Below are 20,276 nucleotides of genomic sequence, written 5' to 3'. Positions count from 1 at the left end.
AGTGGGAAGGTATACAAAAAGAAAAGAAAGCAGAGTAAACTATAGAAAAGCAATTAGCAGGGCTTCACCCGAAGAGAAAGAAAAGAAAGAAGGCAAAGTGATTATCTGGGGAGGTTTACAAATAGCTGAAGAAAGAGGAGAAGTAGAGAGCAAGGGAGAAAAGGAAAGGTACATCCAACTAAACACAGAGTCCCAAAGAACAGCAAGGAAGAACAAGGCCTCTTTCAATGAACAGTGCATAAAACTACAAGAAAACAACAGAAGGGGAAAAACTAGAGATCTCTTCAGGAAAACTGGAAATATCAAGGGAACATTTTGCCCTTGATATGGGCAAATGTCACAATAGAGGACAGAAATGGGATTCTTTACCAACTGAGTTATCAGGGAAGCCCGGTAGAGACCTAGTCAATGCTGAAGAGATCAAGAAGAGATGGAAAGAATACATGGAAGAACTGCACAAAAAAGATCTTAATGAACTGAATTACTATGATGGTATGGTCAGTCACCCACCATACTAAAGAATGTGTTGACCATCAGACAACTGTGCTCATCTCCCATGCTAGTAAGGTCATGCTTAAAATCTTGCATGCTAGGCTTCAGGATTATGTGAACCAAGAACTTCCAGATGTCCCAACCTGGGTTTAGGAAAGGCAGAGGAACCAGAGATCAAATTGCCAACATTTGCTGGGTCATAGAGAAGGCAAGGGAATTCCAGAAAAACATTCATTGACTATACTAAAGCCTTTGACTGTGTGGGTCATAGCAAATTGTGGAAAGCTCTTAAATGATGGGAATACCAAAGAATCTTACCTGTCTCCTGAGAAATCTGTATACGGGTCAAGAAGCAACAGGGAACACTTGTTCCCTGTCTGGAACAACTGATTGGTTCAAGATTGAGAAAGGAGTATGACAGGGCTGTCTGCTGTCACCCTGTTTAACCTATACATTGAGCACATCATGAGAAATGCTGGACTGGATGAGTTACAAGCTGGAATCAAGATAGGTGGGAGAAACATCAACAACCTCAGATATGTGGATACCACTCTAATGGCAGAAAGTGAAGAGAAACTAAAGAGCCTTTTGATAATGGTGAAGGAGGAGAATGAAAGAGCCAGCTTAAAACTAAATATTAAAAAAAACTAGGATCATGGCATCTGGTCCCAATACTTCATAGCGAATAGAAGAGGGAAAGGTGGAAAGAATGATAGATTTCCTCTTCTTGGGCTCTAAAATCACTGTGGAGGGTGACTGCAGCCATGAAATCAGAAGACAATTGTTTCTTGACAGGAAAGCGATGACAAACCTAGACAGTATGTTAAAGAGCAGAGACATTACTCTGCCGACAAAGGTCCGTATGGTCAAGGCTATGGTCTTCCTAGTGGTCATGTACAGTTGTTAGAACTGGACCATAAAGAAGGCAGAATACCAAAGAATTGATGTCTTCAAACTGTGATGCTGGAGAAGAATCCTGAAAGTCCCTTGGATGGCAAAGAAATCAAACCAGTCAATCTTAAGGGAAATCAACCCTGAATTGGAAGGACTGATGTTGGAGCAGAAGCTCCAGTATGTTGGTCATCTGATGAGAACAGCCAACTCATTGGACAATCCCTGATGCTGGGAAACATTGAGGGCAGAAGGAGAAGAGGGCATCAGAGGATGAGATGGCTAGATGGCATCACTAATGCAATGGACCTGAACTTGGGCAAACTATGGGAGATAGTGAGGGACAGGGAGGCCTGGTGTCCTGGAGTCCATGGGGTCACAGAGCTGGACATGACTGGGTGACTGAACAACAACAGCCACAAAGAACAAAGTGAAAATTAAAAGATCGGTTGGACCACATAGGAGACTCTTACATCTTGAGGGAAAAAGTCTTGGTCTATCTACTTCTATTTCTACCAAAGCTGAAACCTTTCTCATATTCCACTAGGGTCTGTACTCTTGCAGTATGCCCTCATCATATGTTAAGCTCCCGGAGGACTCTTGATTGGTTCAACATTTCATTCATGCAGTAAATATCATCACATGTATAGTACTCTGTGAAATGGTTAGGTGATAAGGAATTTATGCTCTAGTAGGAGAAACTGACAAGGATCTAGGAAAGCATGAAGGGAAATAAGTGTCCTTACAGAGAGGATCCAGGGGGTTCAGGAGAGCGCCTGGACCTGGTGGGGATGGGAACAGCACTTGAGCCCAAGGGTTTTCTCAAATATTGTATGTAGTTGCTCAAAAGCTCAATATGCTTGCTGAATTAATTTTTTTCTTTTATACTTGTGTACTCTTAGTTTTCTTTTCCCTAGATATTATGTTCTTTAATAAGTATTCTTAAAACCCATGGTTTTGATGTCTTTTCCTCATATCTCTGTTTACCCTTAGCAAATTGTTTTCATATACTGGGCAAGGTGGTATGCTAAAGAAAGCATGTGGTTTAACCATAAAGGAGTAATATGATTTCCCTGAGTCAAACTCAAAACAAAACAAAGCAAAAAACCCTCAGTCCTATTTGATAGATCATACTGGTGTCAGTTACTGTAGTCTTATTTAACAAGGAAATACAAAGATTTATCCAAGCTTAATATTTAGAAGGTTTGAGGCTAGCTTTTAATTATTTTTGATGATTGTATAGAAATTAAATTAAAATTTTAATTTGATACTTAAAATTCATTTAATAATGAAGTAAATTAGTTTTACTGCTTTCTACTTTTAAGAAAAGTAACAAATCATAAAACCAGTTTAACTATATGTGCTCTTGGCAGAAAAATAGTCAACTTTCAGATTTTGTACTAGAATCAGTAGAGATGATTCTTTAAAAAGAATACCACTAAGCCTTTTCAACAAATGGTGCTAAAGCAAGCAGACATTTATGGGCAACAGTGAACATTGACTAAATCTTGCTTTTCATAAAAAGTTAATTTCTAATGGACCCAAAACTGAAATGTGAAAAGTAAAACGAAAATTTAAAAAAAGAGAAAAATTTTGAAAAAAGAGCCCTTCAGGCTCTAGGGCTAGGTAGACCTCCAGCCAAATCACAATCCATAAAAGGAAAAACTGATAAAATTAGATCTCATCAAGATTAAAAACTTTTCCTGTGCAAAATACCCTTTCAGAAGACAAGCTACTGACTAGGGGAAAATATTTGTAAACTGCACACCTGACAGAAGATTGGTATCTAGAAAGCATAAAAAAAAGAACCTCTCAAAACTCAATAGAAAAAAAACCCCATAAAAGTCCAGTTAGGAAATGGGCAAAAGACATGACCCAAAATTTGACTTGAGAGTAAATCAATAGCAAATAAGCATATGAAAAGATTTTCAAGGTAATTAACCATTAGAAAAATGTAAATTTAATCTAGGAGACATCACTACTCACCTGTCAGAACTGCTACAATAAAAAGCAGTGAGAACACTAAATACTGTCAAGAATGTGGAAAACAAGGTCATTCATACATTGCTGGTTGTAACATAAAATGGTACAGCCACTCTGAGACATGGTTTGCTAGTTTCTTATAAAACAAAACTAACAATCAGGCTGAATGCTGGATGGCATCACCGACTTGATGCATATGAGTTTGGGTGAACTCCGGGAGTTAGTGATGGACAGGGATGCCTGGTGTGCTGCGATTCATGAGGTCGCAAAGAGTCGGACATGACTGAGCGACTGAACTGAACTGAACTATCATGCAACCCAGCAATTACACACCTGAGGATTTTCCTCAGGGAAATGAAAGTTATGTTCACACAAAACTGGACATGATGCTCACAGAAGCTTGTTAAACTCTGGTAGATTGAGACTACAGGATAAAACGAAGGAATAAACTATTAATACACTCAACGATTTAAACAAACCTCCAGAGAATTATGTTGCGTGAAAAAAGCAACTCTCAAAAGTTTCCATAGTGCGTGACTACATCTACATAACACTCTTGAAGTAACAGCTTTACTGAAATAAAGAGATTAGCGGTTGCTAGGAGTCAGGGAGTGAGGGAGGAGAGGTGGATGTAGGTGTGGCCACGAGAGAAATCGAGTGGCGAAGGGACCGTTGTTCAACTTAGCTGAATCCAGCTAGTCAGTATCTTAGTTGTGCTACTGTATTATCATTTTGCAGCATATTATTATTTGGAAATTACTAGGGAAAATGTACCCAGGGTCTCTCAGCATTATTTCTCACGGTTCAGTTTAGTCCAGTCTCTCAGTCGTGTCCGACTCTTTGCAGTCCCACAGACTGCAGCACGCAGGGAAAAGAAGATAGCTTTCTTTGGTGGGACTCCCAGTTAATGCTTTTTTGTGTTTTATTGTCTTAAACAGAATCACTATCCCATTACAAAACTACGGCCAGGGGAGTAGGAAATATTGATTGGAACAAGGAAATCAGGCCCCACTTTGGCTGAAGGCAGGGTGAGCCCAGTGATGTGTTGGAACTAGTTAGTAACTATTTGCTAGAGCCAATCATTAAATTTTTAGGAAATCTGCAATGTATTTATTAAGCACAGCCTTTAACAAAATTAAATTATACAACTTACAATTAAATTAAGTACAAAGGCAATAAAGTCCAAACTCTTTCTTTCTTAATCATTTTACTATCATCTATGCTGTTGAGGTTATTTATATCTTTTGTAGTTGTACAGTAGAAATATAATACTATATAATGTTCCACCACTATGCATTTCATGTCAAGTCTGCATTCAGTGATATCACTTTGGTAGCTTCAAATTGGTCATTGTGGGCATATTTATACTACAGAAGTAGCCAAACACTAGAAATCAAGGTTTTTTTCTGACCTCAGAAAATCAAGGTTTTTTTCTGACCTCAGAAAACCTGTTATTAAACATTTATTGGTATAATACTAAGCTAAACTCATCCAATGAAGAAAGAAATGACAACCTACTTCAATATTTTTGCTTGGGAAATCCCACAGACAGATAAACCTGGTGGATTATTGTCTATAGGGTCACAAAAGTGTCAGGCACGGTTTAACAACTAAAACAACAAAACTCATCCACAATGTATGGTTGGGAAATTTGAATTATTGTTGGGGAAAGCAGTGAGGAAAAAATTCCTGGGGGTAATATCAGGCAACATCCACCATGTTCTAGAAGATCATTGCACTTTAAAGATGTTTTATTTCATTCTTTTATTTAGTGCTCTAGAAATTAATCTAGAGGTTCAAAGTTGGAATCCAAACCAAGAAAATTGATTTTAGAGAATTGGTTTCCTCCACTATGCATCCCTCCTTCTGAACTACTCCTAAGCTCGAGGAAATTGAGTGTATTTTGAACTGATTTGTATTTGACACAGTAATGCCCCTGTGAAATAACAAGGCTTTCCAGATTATGCAATCTGGAGACAGAGATGCTGTTCTGGGACTTCTGGGCACTGTCTCCTTTTTTTTTTCTACAGGAAATTAAGCTATGACATGATCTTGCCATTGCTGAATCAGATTCAGCAGCCAGGAGAGCCCAATGTTTGTAAACATCCTCTTAAGTGGAAGCATCCATTACAGAGACTGTATAAAAGCCTTCTGAATGATAATGTTGGTCCTATTTATGGAAGGTTTTTAAGTTTCTCACATCTGTACCTGTACAGTCAGTGCCACTGGCATATACAAAATTTCATGGGGCCAAGGAGTGCTGGACTAGGATATGTTTCATCTCCTCTTCGTCTTCATGGCCAGGGTCCTTACACCTAGTTTCCATATTCGTAACTTCAAATCTCCATGGAGTATAGATCCAGGTACATAGACGGTCCTGTTCTACTGAAGACAGTTGTAGGACTGGATATGCAGTTTTGTGGGTATAAGCGGGGAAGCACTGAACTATTTTGCCTAAATAGAGAGGAACTGGACCTCATGATCCATCAGGGTGGAATTGGTGTCTGGATAATAGGAACCAGGTCCTTTATAATGTTCTCCCTTCCTGTGGCCCTACTAATCTTCAGCAAAGTTGATTAAAACTCATGAAACAAATTCCTTTGTAATCCAAGGAAGTGATTGTCTTTTCTCTCTAGTTTAAGATAGTGCATTAGAGAAAAAGCATCCACTGAAGAAAAGTCTAGAAAGCACAGTTTTGCAACTTGCAGCATACCTTTTGAGCAAGCTCACTGGAACTGCACAGACCCTGGGGTGGTGAAGGTTGTGTAGACAGTGCCAGACTGTTCAGGGGTGCCACTCCCACTCAGGCTGCATATGTATATGCTGTGCTGTGCTGAGTTGCTTCGGTCATGTCCAACTCTTTGTGACACTATGGTCTATAGCCTGCCAGGCTCATCTGTTCATGGGATTCTCTACACAAGAATATTGGCGTGGGTTGCTCTGCCCTTCTCCAAGGGATCTTCCTGACTCAGGGGTTGAGCCCACGTCTCTTAATATCTCCTGCATTGGCAGGTGACATTGGTTAAAGAAAGGCAGGTTTCTTTACCACTAGTGCCACCTGAGATCCCCCTGCATATGTATTAAAAGGTTTCCCAATTATTTTTTGAAGTGGGTGAAGCATTCTCCTCATCATCTTGTAGAGACTATTTATTTACTTAACAAACTATTTCTGCAAAAGTGAGTTCCACTAATTCTGATGAAAAGACTGGAAACCTTTAGATGAGTTCAACTTCAGAGCAGTTTCCTTAAGAACTTTGTAGAATATCCCTTTCGGAGTCTTCAGTAGAGATTAATTAATCAATCTGAAAATTGAAGCACAAAGGTTGCCCTAGTACAACCACTCTGGAAAACTGGCGGGTGCTATCTACTAAAGCAAACCAGACACACACTCTATGACCCAGCACTTTCACTTCTGGATATATACTGAAGAGAAATGCATACCTACATTCACATGTACTACCACAGCTGCATTATTACTAATAGCAGGGGTCCCCAACGGATGTGCCATGGACCACTACCAGTTGTGGTCTATTAGGAACTGGGCCCCACAGCAGGAGTTGAGCAGGGCTTCATCTGTATGTATAGCTGCTCCCCATTGCTTGAAATACCACCTGGGCTCTGCCTCCTATCAGATCAGCAGCGGCATGACATTCTCATTGGACCGTGAACCCTCCTGTGAACTGTGCATATGAGGGTTCTAGGTTGCACACTCTTTATGAGAATCTAATGTCTGATGATCTGAGGTGCAGCTGAGGTAGTGATGCCAACGCTGGGGAGTGGCTGAAACACAGATTATCGTTAGTAGAGATGTTTGACTGCATGAGATCACATATGATGGTGGCCATAAAAGTATGTCTGAAGCAACTTCAAATATCTCCATTTATTCTGGATTAAAGTCAATGGGAATATCCTGAGACTGCCACAAAAGCACCGAAAAGCCTGTTTCCATTTCCAACATCCTATCTTTGTGAATCATGGTTTTCAGCAGTGACAGCAACCAAAACATGGTTATGGAGTAGACTGGACATAAGCAACGCAATTTGGTATCACTGTCTCCTACCACCCCTGCTGCTGCTAAGTTGTAACTCACCGCAACAGTTAAAAAAATCTTTTTCCTTCTTCTTTGCTCTGATTCCCAGTCTTTCACACTTTTTAGGCATCCACTCTGTGGCATTTCTCTACTAAAACTTCTCCTCCAAAGCAAGCTGTAAACACTTGTACATTTCCTCCTTCTACTCTTAGCTTTTACCTATGGCTTTCCTTGTCTCCCAGGAACCAGCCTTGACTCCTTCCTTTGTTCCTCTGGTTCTTGCTTTCTCTCCTGAGTTGCTACCCCAAGCTGTAGGACCTGAGTTCACAGATTCAGCTTCTCCCATGGAAGGCAGGGGAGAAGACAAGTGTAAATAATGGAAGCTTCTGTGTGGCAAGTGGAGGGTTGAGGAGTTGGCTAGTGGGGGTGAAGAGAAAAAGACTCTGAAGACTTCAAAACTGGTAAGTTTTATCTTATTTTCATCATACTAGTATTACTTTAAATGATGGAAAATGGTTTGTGGTGGCTAAAGCTCAAACTGGCCAAATTCAAAAATACTTTTGACTGAATCTAACATCTCCCTCACCACCCCAGACTGTCAGAAAAGTGAAACTCAGTCTATAGTGTAGAAGTTGAGAGAAGGCAGGAAAATACTATTTATCAACAACCAGGCACTACCACAGATGATACTTTATTTACTTAACTTTCATAGCAACCTGATGATTATGGGATTTTTAATTTCAAATTTAAAATGATTATCTAAAAAATATTTAAGGTCACAAGAGGAAATTTATCAGATGAGGATTCAGTTATATGATTGCCTACCTCCAAAACTGAGGCTTGATTCCTGCTTTAACCATTATTCAGCGACATGTATTGAGCACCCACTAGGTACCAAGTCACCAGGCACTGTGATGGGTGTAAGAAACACAGATAGAAGAGATGGTTCCTGGCCCTGCAGAGCTGCAGTGCCCAAATGTTTCCACTACACTTCTCAGACTCTATTCTACAGTTCCAAATTCTGCTCCAAAGCTAACATATGTGGAATTGCATCTTTGTGTTTACATGCTTTCTTTTATAACTTATATAATCAATAAGAATAGAAATTCTCTTCATAGATGTTTTATTTAATACATATATACATCTCTATATATATCAATCAAATAACTAATGAGCAGTAATTTTTAAGAACCATATATAGGCTGATATGCAGATGACACCACCCTTATGGCAGAAAGTGAAGATGAACTAAAGAGCCTCTTGATGAAAGTGAAACAGGAGAGTGAAAAAGTTGGCTTAAAGCTCAACATTCAGAACACTAAGATCATGGCATCCGGCTCCATCACTTCATGGCAAATAGATGGGGAAACGTGTCAGACTTTATTTGGGGGGCTCCAAAATCACTGCAGATGGTGACTGTAGCCATGAAATTAAAAGACGCTCACTCCTTGGAAGGAAGTTCAGTTCAGTTCAGTTGCTCAGTCAGTCATTTCCAACTCTTTGCGACCTCATGAACTGCAGCACACCAGGCTCCCAGAGTCCACCCAAATCCATGTCCATTGAGTCAGTGATGCCATCCAACCATCTCATCCTCTGTCATCCCCTTCTCCTCCTACCCTCAATCTTTCCCAGCATCAGGGTCTTTTCAAATGAGTCAGCTCTTCGCATCAGGTGGCCAAAATATTGGAGTTTCACCTTCAACATCAGTCTTTCCAATGAACAACCAGGACGGATATCCTTTAGGATGGACTGGTTGGATCTCCTTGCAGTCCAAGGGACTCTCAAGAGTCTTCTCCAACACCACAGTTCAAAAGCATCAGTTCTTCAGCACTCAGGTTTCTTTGGCTTCCCTGATGGTTCAGAGGTTAAAGTGTCTGCCTCCAATGTGGGAGACCCGGGTTCAATCCCTGGGTTGGGAAGATCCCCTGTAGAAGGAAATGGTAACCCACTCCAGTATTCTTGGCTGGAGAATCTCATGGACGGAGAAGCCTAGTAGGTTACAGTCCATGGGGTCGCAAAGAGGTGGACACGACTGAGCGACTTCACTTTCACTTTCAGCTTTCTTTATAGTCCAACTTTCACATCCATACACGACCACTGGAAAAACCATAGCCTTGACTAGATGGACCTTTGTTGGCAAAGTAATGTCTCTGCTTTTCAATATGCTATCTAGGTTGGTCATAACTTTCCTTCCAAGGAGTAAGCGTCTTTTAATTTCATGGCTGCAGTCATCATCTGCAGTGATTTTGGAGCCCAGAAAATGAAAGTCAGCCACTGTTTCCCCATCTATTTCCCATGAAGTGATGGGACCAGATGCCATGATCTTCATTTTCTGAATGTTGAGCTTTAAGCCAACTTTTTCATTCTCCTCTTTCACTTTCATCAAGAGGCTTTTTAGTTCTTCTTCACTTTCTGCCATAAGGGTGGTGTCATCTGCATATCTGAGGTTATTGATATTTCTCCTGGCAATCTTGATTACAGCTTGCACTTCATCCAGTCCAGCGTTTCTCATGATGTACTCTGCATATAATTTAAATAAGCAGGGTGACAATATACAGCCTTGATGTACTCCTTTTCCTATTTGGAACCAGTCTGTTGTCCCATGTCCAGTTCTAACTGTTGCTTCCTGACCTGCATACAGGTTTCTCAGGAGGCAGGTCAGGTGGTCTGGTATTCCCATCTCTTTCAGAATTTCCCACAGTTTATTGTGATCCACATAGTCAAAGGCTTTGACATAGTCAATAATAGATGTTTTGACTAATAATAGATGCAGAAATAGATGTTTTCCTGGAACTCTCTTGCTTTTTTGATGATCCAGTGGATTTTGGCAATTTGGTCTCTGGTTCCTCTGCCTTTTCTAAAACCACCTTGAACATCTGGAAGTTCATGGTTCACATATTGCTGAAGCCTGGCTTGGAGAATTTTAAGCATTACTTTACTAGCGTGTGAGATGAGTGCAATTGTGTGGTGGTTTGAGCATTCTTTGGCATTGCCTTTCTTTGGGATTGGAATGAAAACTGACCTTTTCCAGTCCTGTGGTCACTGCTGAGTTTTCCAAATTTGCTGGCATATTGAGTGCAACACTTCCACAGCATCATCTTTCAGGATTTGAAACAGCTCAAGTGGAATTCCATCACCTCCACTAGCTTTGTTCATAGTGATGCTTCCAAAGGCCCACTTGACATCATATTCCAGGATGTCTGGCTCTAGGTGAGTGATCACACCATTGTGATTATCTTGGTCATGAAGATCTTTTTTGTACAGTTCTTCTGTATATTCTTGCCACCTCTTAAGTCATGACCAATCTAGACAGCATATTAAAAATCAGAGACATTACTTTACCAGCAAAGGTCTATCTAGTCAAGGCTTTGGTTTTTCCAGTAGTCAGGTATGGATGTGGGAGTTAGACTCTAAATAAAGCTGAGTGCTGAAGAATTGATGCTTTTGAACTGTGGTGTTGGAGAAGACTCTTGAGAGTCCCTTGGACTGCAAGGAGATCCAACCAGCTCATTCTAAAGGATATCAGTCCTGAGTGTTCATTAGAAGGACTGATGTTGAAGCTGAAACTCCAATACTTTGGCCATCTGATGCGAAGAGCCGACTCATTTGAAAAGACCCTAATGTTGGCAAAGATTGAAGGCAGGAGGAGAAGGGGACGACAGGATGAAATGGTTGGATGGTATCATCGACTCAGTGGGCATGAGTTTGGATAAACTCCGGGAGTTGGTGATAGACAGGGAGACCTGGCGTGCAGCAGAGGTCAGAAAGAGTCAGACACGACTGAGTGGCTGAACTGAACTGAACTGAACAGGCTGATCGGTGAGCTAAGATCCTGTACCATGACAGATGCAGAAGAGAACTGATACATTAGCCCTCAAGCTGTTTGCTCTCTAGTGGGGAAGACAGCAAGGATGGAAATCCTGATAAGGAAAAGTAGGGATGAAAGCATCTTGCTACAGGGAACAAGTTGTGAGGAACAGTGAAACTACTGGTAATGTTTATATATAGTAGATAACTTATATTGCAGTTATACAGACAGATCTGAGGAGAAGGTAAACTTTGGGTGATATGATATCTATTTCTCATGCTACAAAGATCCATGAACTGTTCTTCTATTTTTATTTGCAATATTCACCTGGAAAAGTCAGTGTGCTGTAAATGCAGAACCTGCCTTTTCATGAAGCCATCTTTTCATATCCAATTTTCCAGTTCAACTGATGGTTTATGTTTTTGACCTTTTATATGAGTTGAGAAAGAAGCGGTGATCATAAAAAGGATGGAAACCATAAGAAGGTCATGCTAAAAGATAACAACACACAACAGAGATAAAAGGGTTTATTTCTCTTCTTCTTTCAGATACCTAGCCCACTATTGCATAGAGTTTCAGACAAACAAGGCTTGATTTTCTGAGAATGTGGTTGCAACAAGAGTGACACTGTGTATAAATAGAAAGTGTTTTTGTACACTGACACTTTGTCTAGAATCTATTTATGATTAAAACACTATTTTTTAATACATTACTTTTAATACATTATTTTTAATAAATTACTGATTGAAAAAAAATGTCATTTTCCTTCTCACAGCCTCTTCCCTCTACCTTAGATTCTCTCCCACCCAGCAAATCTTACTCCATTCTTCAGGGGAGAGATATGCATCTTTGTATACCTTTTTCTATGGATTCATTTACAGATATACACCTATATGATCTATTGCTCTGTTTTAATTGCATAAATAGGATTATAATATACTTACTGTTCTTTACTTGCTTTTTTCATTTAACAGTATGACTTGGAAAATTTTCATGTCAGTTTACATAGATCTTCCAAGCTCCTTTAAGTTATTGGGTAATATTCTATACTATGGATGCAATATAATGATTTCTAACCAAGTCTTTACAGATGAAAAAACTGGGTTTCCAAATGTTCACCCTTTCACACTGTTTTGTGATGCATTTCCTTGTATGAACCTCTTTAGGAATGAGTGGAAGTGTTTCTCTAGGATTATACTTCGGAGTATAATTGTGAGAAATACTACTGAATCTTCTTCCCAAATGCTGTCCTAACTTACATTACCACTAACAGTGTATTAGTGTGCCTATTCCTTAGATTTTTGCCTGTAATGTATATTGTTAATACTTAAAAGTTTCACAAATGTGATAAGTGGAAAATGGGATATTATGTTTCAATGTTTTTTTAATCTGATTATCAAGTCTGAGCAAAACTATCATGCATTTATTAGCCATTTGTGTTTTTTCTTCTACAAATTGCCTTTCAATGAGGAATTGTCAGCATCTGTGGCTCAGATGGTAAAGAATTTGCCTTCAATGCAGGAGAGTTGGGTTGGGGAAGATCCTTGGGAGGAGGGAATGGGAACCCACTCCAGCTGTCCTTGCTTGGAGAATCACCATGGACAGAGGAGACTGGTGGGCCCCATAGCGTTGCAGAGTCAGACATGACTGAGCAACTAACAACTAGGGTGGAGGGAACCTTCCCAGATTTCTATATAAAAATCCCAGGAAGCCCATACCCAAATTGTAAGAAGACTGAATGCTAATATGATGTAAGAAGACTGAATGCTAATATGATTAATTTTTAGCTTTACTTGTTAACTTCTCAATATTGAACTTGTCTGTTAATATCCAAGGTTGCTTATTAAAGTCACACTTTTTCTTTGGCCTTGCCTGTTTGGGAGGGCACTTTTGTATATTCACATTCAAATTTAAAGAATTCTTCTGTGGCCTAGGTTCTTATTTGTAGTAGAAGACAGTACTCCATAATCACAAGCTATCCTAAAGTAACCTATGTCTGCCACAGAATAACCCTAACACAAATATTATAAGTAAGACCTCTTCCTTCTCCTGTTATTCCCTACACATTCTGGGAAAGGAGCAAGCCTAGCCTCCTTTCGCTGCTCCTCCCTGCCACCTTGTATGCAGCCTCACCTGCTGAGCATCTTCACCTGGGATCTCTGCTGTTTCAGGGCTGTTCAGCATTCAGAACTCCAGGCCTACATTCTCCCAGAGGGATTTTGTAGGGTCTGAAAAAGTGGCTTCATAGAAGGAAATTGGAGGGAGTCATAAACCTAAATCTTGAATAGGGCTTTTTTTTTTTTCCTGTGTCCAATGGGGAAAAATAAGATTTAACCTTTTAATTCAGGGCTTATCTAAGGCCTAAATCTTGTGTCTCTCATGACTCCTTATCCCCTCGTCCTCAGTGAGAAATGTATGTTCTCCAACCAAGAGGCAGCCTCACATAGGAGGGAGGGACATGGACTGTGAGGCCAGATGTCTGAGTTGAAATACCACTTTCATCACTTATTAGCCTCCAATATGGCACATACTATCACTTGGCTGGTATTCACACCCTTCCAAAATGAAGAAAAGCTGATTTGTATGACCAGGGGAAGGAATATGGCAAAAGGGATATTGTGCCATTGGAGGCTACCTTAGGGCCTTGAAACTTCTGCCTGCCTTCTTGAGTTGTTTCCTTTGGTGGAAGTCAGTGGGATGACATGAGAACACTCACACATACTAAGGAGAGATCTAAATGGGGAGGAACTGACATCTCTTTCTCTAGGAGCCAGCACCAACTTGTAAGGCATGAAAGTAAATCACTTTGAAAGTGGAACCTGACGTCTTTTCTTAAACATTCAGATGACCAAAGCTCCAGGTGGTATCTGACATCTTATGAAAGACCTTAACTCAGAATCACCCAAACTGTCCTTGAACACAGTAACCACAGAAACAAGGAAATACATAAATTATTATTGTTGTTTTCAGTCATTAGGTTTCAGGTGATTTGTCATGCAACACTAGGTAACCATAATAACCTCTGTGACCCTGGGCAGTGTCCACATGTATAAGGTGATAATAATAGCACCTACTTTATGGGATTGTTGAGAGGGTTAAAGTAGTCAACATAAATCAAACATATATATTAGTATCTAGCACAAAATAACTGCTATCCAAGTAGTTGTTAAATATTAACTATTTTTTAGTGTGTCAGTCTGCAGTGTATCCACCACTTATAGGAAATTGGATTCTCAGGTTCCCCAGGATCTCAATTGCTCTCCCATCATTGTTGTCAGGACACTATAGCCTGATCCAAGAGTTTGCATTATGTGGACTAGAAGAGGACTCCTGTTTTTGAGGAAAGTTATTTGTCGCTCAGAATGTGCTGTGCTTAGTCGCCCGGTCATGTCCAACTCTGCAAACCCCATGGACTGGTAAATTCCCATTTCCCTAAAGGTACTTTATCTACAATGGATTCCAGTTCTTTGCATGATTCTATGGTTCTTATTTTCTTATGTTTCCCTCATTCAAGTGCCTTCTCTGTAGAAGAGCTTCCTATTCCCAATTCTCACCCTTGAAATGTGCTTCCCTAGCTTTCTGGTTTTAAATGTAGGAAAGCAAAAATGAGAAGCCCTTAACCAAAATGAGACTATTATGGAGATGATGTGTTTTTTTCTGTTCTCAGTATCTGTTTCCCTTTCAGAGGTAGATACTCGGCACTTGTATACTTGTCAGAAGTCAGGACTTCAAAGGTCATTTAGTCCAATCTCTTATTTTAGAGATGAAGCTCTCAAGTGACCTGTCCTGGACGGTGGCTTGTTAATCACCCAAGCTGCAATAGAAGCAGTCCCTTGAGTCTGGCTTTCTTTGTCACACTCTTAACCCTTTTACGACTATTCAGTGAATAGACAAGAAGAGTTTCAAGACTGCACCTTGAGTATCTCTGCCATTCATAGCATTCTTGTTTATTCCATCCACAGCTTCGGAAATAGGCAAAGGGATGACATTTCCACCTTTCTTGTTTCCCAGCTGGATTGTAACGTCATCAGATGCTTTCCAATTTCATGCCCAGAATGTTTTGAAATCTTTGAAAGCCAGAAAAGTCTTTGTTGCTAATTTTCTTCTGGAACAGTACTCTGTGGTTGTAGAATGTTCCTTGGGCTTGAAACATTGCTTTACTTGGAGACTTTCCCCCTTTCATTTGTGAACACTAATGAGAAAGGTGATATATTCACATGACCCTGAAAGTTCCAGATGTTCTGTCTGCCATATTATGGGTAGACTCTAAAAGTGGCTAATTAGCAGATCCTCTATCCGGTGGCTACACTTGATGTATAAAAAAGATCAGACATAGTTACTAGGCTCCAAACAGGGTTTTCACATTGCTGAGGGGACTCTCCAGTCAATCCTAAGGGAAATCAGTCCTGAATATTCATTGGAAGGACTGATGCTGAAGCTGAAACTCCAATACCTTGGCCAGCTGATGTGAGGAACTGGCTCATTGGAAAAGACCCTGATGCTGGGAAAGATTGAAGGTGGGAGGAGAAGGGGATGACAGAGGATGAGATGGTTGGATGGCATCACCAACTCAATGGACACGAGTCTGAGCAAACTCTGGGAGTTGGTGATGGACAGGGAAGCCTGGCATGCTGCAATCCACGAGGTCACAAAAAGTTGGACAAGAATGAGTGACTGAATTGAACTAGGGAACTCTAAGGAAACACCTTGCCAAGTAAACTAGGAGGGACTGTTTTTGCTGGAAATCATTGTCTGTATCTTGTCTCAAAATGTCTAACCAAAGAAAAAAGTTAGGATTTATAATATTAGAGGTGGTGGTGGTATACAGAGCATTTAGATGTCCCTTAACAATCAAAGCTGCAAACACAGAAGAGATGCCTAGGTGTAGGGCTTCCTTGGTAGCTCAGCTGGTAAAGAATCCACCCGCAATGTAGGAGATCCTGGTTCAATTCCTGGGTTGGGAAGATCCTCTGGAGAAGGGATAGGCTACCCATTCCAGTATTCTTGGGCTTTCCTGGTGGCTCACACTGTCAAGAATCTGCCTGCAATGCAGGAGGCCTGGGTTTAGTCCCTGGGTTGGGAAGCTCCCCTGGAGGAGGGCATGGCAACCCACTTCACTACTCTTGCCTGGAGAATCCCCATGGACAGAGGAACCTGGCGGGCTACAGTCCATGAGGTCGCAGAGAGTTGGACACTACTGAGCGACTAAGCACAGCAGACAGCAGGGGAAAGCAGTAAATGTAAAAACAATGAAACTCATTAGCAACAGAAGCACCAGCTCTGTGTCTCCTTTGTGGCATTATTATTTAAAGTTCAAAAGTCTTTAATAAGATTAAAATAATCTTTTTAGGATACTGCCACATTTAAAGAACCACAAAAGGAAGCTGAATGAGCTGAGAGAAATACACAAGTGGATCAGCAAGCTGACAGCTGCTGCATTGAAATCAGTATTGTAACATGTCAGTTTTCAGCTCTTCACATATAATCTAGACACAGACATAGCTTTTCGTCTGCCTCGTTATGATTTCCCTCTGTCTGGTGCGGTTTGGGTCACATCTGTTGGCTGCATTCTCATCTTCATGAGATCTGCATTGACTGGTAGTTTAAACCCCGTGTTTATCTATGTCTGCGGTTCTTATTTTTCTCCCAGGGAAGTCTCCAGAGAAGCACAGGATCCCCTGATGTGAGTGTCCTGATTTTACTAATCCACAGTTGGTACCCACATTCGGGCAGTTCTGTATGTTTCATGCTAGGATATTGTGTGCATTCATTATGTATACTTTTTAACACTTATTAACTCAGGAAAAATAATTTGACTAAATAAAAACTTAAACCCACTTCCTGAATGTCCCAGACTAATTTGAAACAGAATTGCTCACATTAAACAAAACAAGCTCTCTGTTTGTTTGATATTTGCATGTTTTCCATTCACAGATTGCTATGTCTCTCATGATGAAAGACTAAGAAACACTGCTTCAATCCTCAGAACTCAGCTGGCATCTAGATAAGGGTTTAAACTGTAGCATGCCTGCCTATGTTCAAGCCTAGGAAATCCTTTTGCATTTCATCCATTGCTAATGTTTTATGTAGACTCACTGAATCGAACCCTTGATTTCTTTTGTAGACATATGCAATTTGAAGGAATGCAACATTTTGCAAATGTTGGACCATATTTTTATTTCATAAGGTCTTATTCATCTGTCGACCAAGTTTTGATTACTTCCATATTGCTTTTAATTGCCTTAATATCCCCAAAGACTTTCTTATTTTGTGCATCCCTTTATCTTTGCTTCTTTTATCTCTTGCTGTGAGAGTACAAAATTGCTGACATATTCAATGTATTTGAATCCTGAGTGTTGCACAAGAGTTCTCAAATCTGTTTTAATTTTTCAATACTCAGCTGAGGACCATTATCCATTCTGTTCAGTTAATCTGTTTTTAATCATATCTGTAAAAGTTAAAGTTGTACATGAGAGAAATGGTGCATAAAGTAAAACCAGATCAAGTGTATTTTAGCATTTGTAAAGTTAAATTTTTACTTTGTTCTACCTATAAGTATTTTTGTCCTAAGTTGTATAGACTTAACTTCCAACAGAATTTCTCTACAAAGACTTTATGATATTCTACTGTAAAAACTGCTTTTCCATGTATAAAATATTTGTCAATCATTCCCAACCCCCTTGCTATCACAGTGAGAACTGATGAATGTAAGTGTGCTGTCAATTCTTTTTCACAATGTAGCAGCTAAGATACATTCAGCTGCATATATCTCATAATCACATTAATAGCAACACAGACCACTGTAAAGACAGTTGTTTGCTTAACACAAATTCCAGAGGACCCAGGACCCCTTTATGCTATTGCTCCTCCATCCTTGGGTATCTGTGTTGCTCCTGTATAGTCCCAGCTCTAGGTACATACCCTCACATTACAGTAACTAAGCAGGAAGGGAAGAGACAGCAACAGAAAGATTCTTCCTGCTGCATGGCCACCATCTTTCTTCAGGGGAATCTTTCTTGGAAGCCCTAAGATGGTCTTCCCCTTAGGTCTTATCTGGCCTAGAACTGGGCCAGTCATCCTTAGACCAATTATTAGCAAAAGGGCAAGAGCTCATCATGACTGACTAAGGCCAGTCATGCTTACGCTGGGCTTCTGCGTATCACTGCTTCACCAAAGAGTTCTGTTAAAAAGGAACAATGGACAGCATGGTGGGTCAGAAGAAGGGATAGCCATCTGCCACACTAATAACTCTGTTCAAGGACTTTCCTGGCTGGCCGGGAGTTAAAATTTCACCTTCCAATGCAGGGGGGTGTATGTTTGATTCCTGGTCACCGTCACAGAGCTAAGATCCCACAAGCCTGGAGGCCAAAAACCAAAACATAAAACAGAAGTAACATTGTAACAAATTCAATAAGGACTTTAAAAATAGTCCACATCAAAAAAAATGTTTGTAAAAATGGTTTAAATCCTATTTACAGAGGAGATAAATCCTCTCTTAGGGTATTTAGACCCCAAGGAGTTTGCTAAAATGTTCTCAAGTGTTACATATTTATATACCATTTCCTGTGTTTTAAAATAGTACATTTTATTACATGATTTTTCCCCCTGAATACAACTGACACTAAGAAATACACCATTCTACATATGTAAAAGAGAAAACAGCAGAAGTCTAGAAGTGGAGAGAAAAATTAAAGAGAGAAGGAAAAGGAGAAAGACTAAACTGGAATGTATTTTGACTTGCAAAATCTCTTCTCTTGTATAACAAAAGTATGCTACTTTGTGTTTTGGCCTACCGATCTTGAATTATTTCCTCAGAATAAAATTCTGGAGCACAAAAGGTGAAGGGTTACAGTCAGAAGAGCATAATTCTGCTGTAAAATTGACCAGTTATCTAAATGAATAAATACCAAAATGTAGAAAGTGAGTGTGTTCAGACATTAATCTTTCCAGTTCTCTACTTGTTCGTGGGAGTTTGGTCCTCTGCTTGTTCTGAATTAAAACAAAAGTAAGTAGCAAAAGCTAATGTAGGGTGGAATCACTTATTCTTAGTGGACAGGTAAATTCTCTTAGCTGCCTATGCAAGCCTGGGAAAATGGTTACACAGGATATTCTCTAGTTTTATTTTGAAATTTAAAGGTAGCTTAACCATTTGTATTAGAGTTCTCTTGAGTACAAGTGGGCTTCCCTCATAGCTCAGTTGGTAAAGAATCTACCTGCAATGCAAGAGACCCTGGTTCGATTCCTGGGTCAAGAAGATCTGCAGAAGGGATAGGGTACCCACTCCAGTATTCTTGGACTTCTCTTGTGACCCAGTTGGTAAAGAATCTGCCTGCAATGTGGGAGACCTGGGTTTGATCCCTGGGTTGGGAAGATTCTCCGGAGAAGGGAATGGCTACCCATTCCAGTATTCTGGCCTGGAGAATTTCATGGACTGTATAGACCATAGGGTTGCAAAGAGTCAGACATGACTGAATGACTTGTACTGAGTACAAGTGACAAAATTTCATTTCAAACTAATTTGAGCAAAACACAAAACTTGGGGGAAGAATACTGGAGTAGCAGAGACTCAACGGGAAAACTCAATAACCAAGCCTTGGGGAGGGTGGCAGTGACCTAAGTCAGGGACTACAATGCTCTGGGACTCTCCTATTTCTGTTTCTTCCTGAGTTTTACCCTTTTTTTTTTTTTAGCTCCATTATTCTCCATGTAGTGGGGGCCAGGGCCCTGGGCAGCCTCTGAATTACATCCTTATGTGCATGCCAAGTTGTTTCAATTGTGTCTGACTCTTTGTAACCCCACGGACTATAGCCTGGCAGGCTCCTCTGTCCATGGGATCCTCCAGGCAAGAATACTGGAGTGGGTTGCCTTTCTCCAGGGAATCTTCCCGACCCAGGACTCGAACCCAGGTCTCCCGCACTGCAGACAGATTCTTTACCGTCTGAGCCATTAGTGAAGCCCTCTCTGCCACACAGTTTCCCCTGTTGTTACTCTGGTACATTTGTTGCATTTCTGTGGTACATTTGTTGCAAACAATGGACCAATGTTTACATATGATTATTAACTAAAGTTCAT

This window comes from Budorcas taxicolor, chromosome 7 (genome assembly GCF_023091745.1).
Source record: "Budorcas taxicolor isolate Tak-1 chromosome 7, Takin1.1, whole genome shotgun sequence".
In the NCBI taxonomy this organism is placed as follows: Eukaryota; Metazoa; Chordata; class Mammalia; order Artiodactyla; family Bovidae; genus Budorcas; species Budorcas taxicolor.
Note: the sequence above shows the minus strand (reverse complement) of the source record.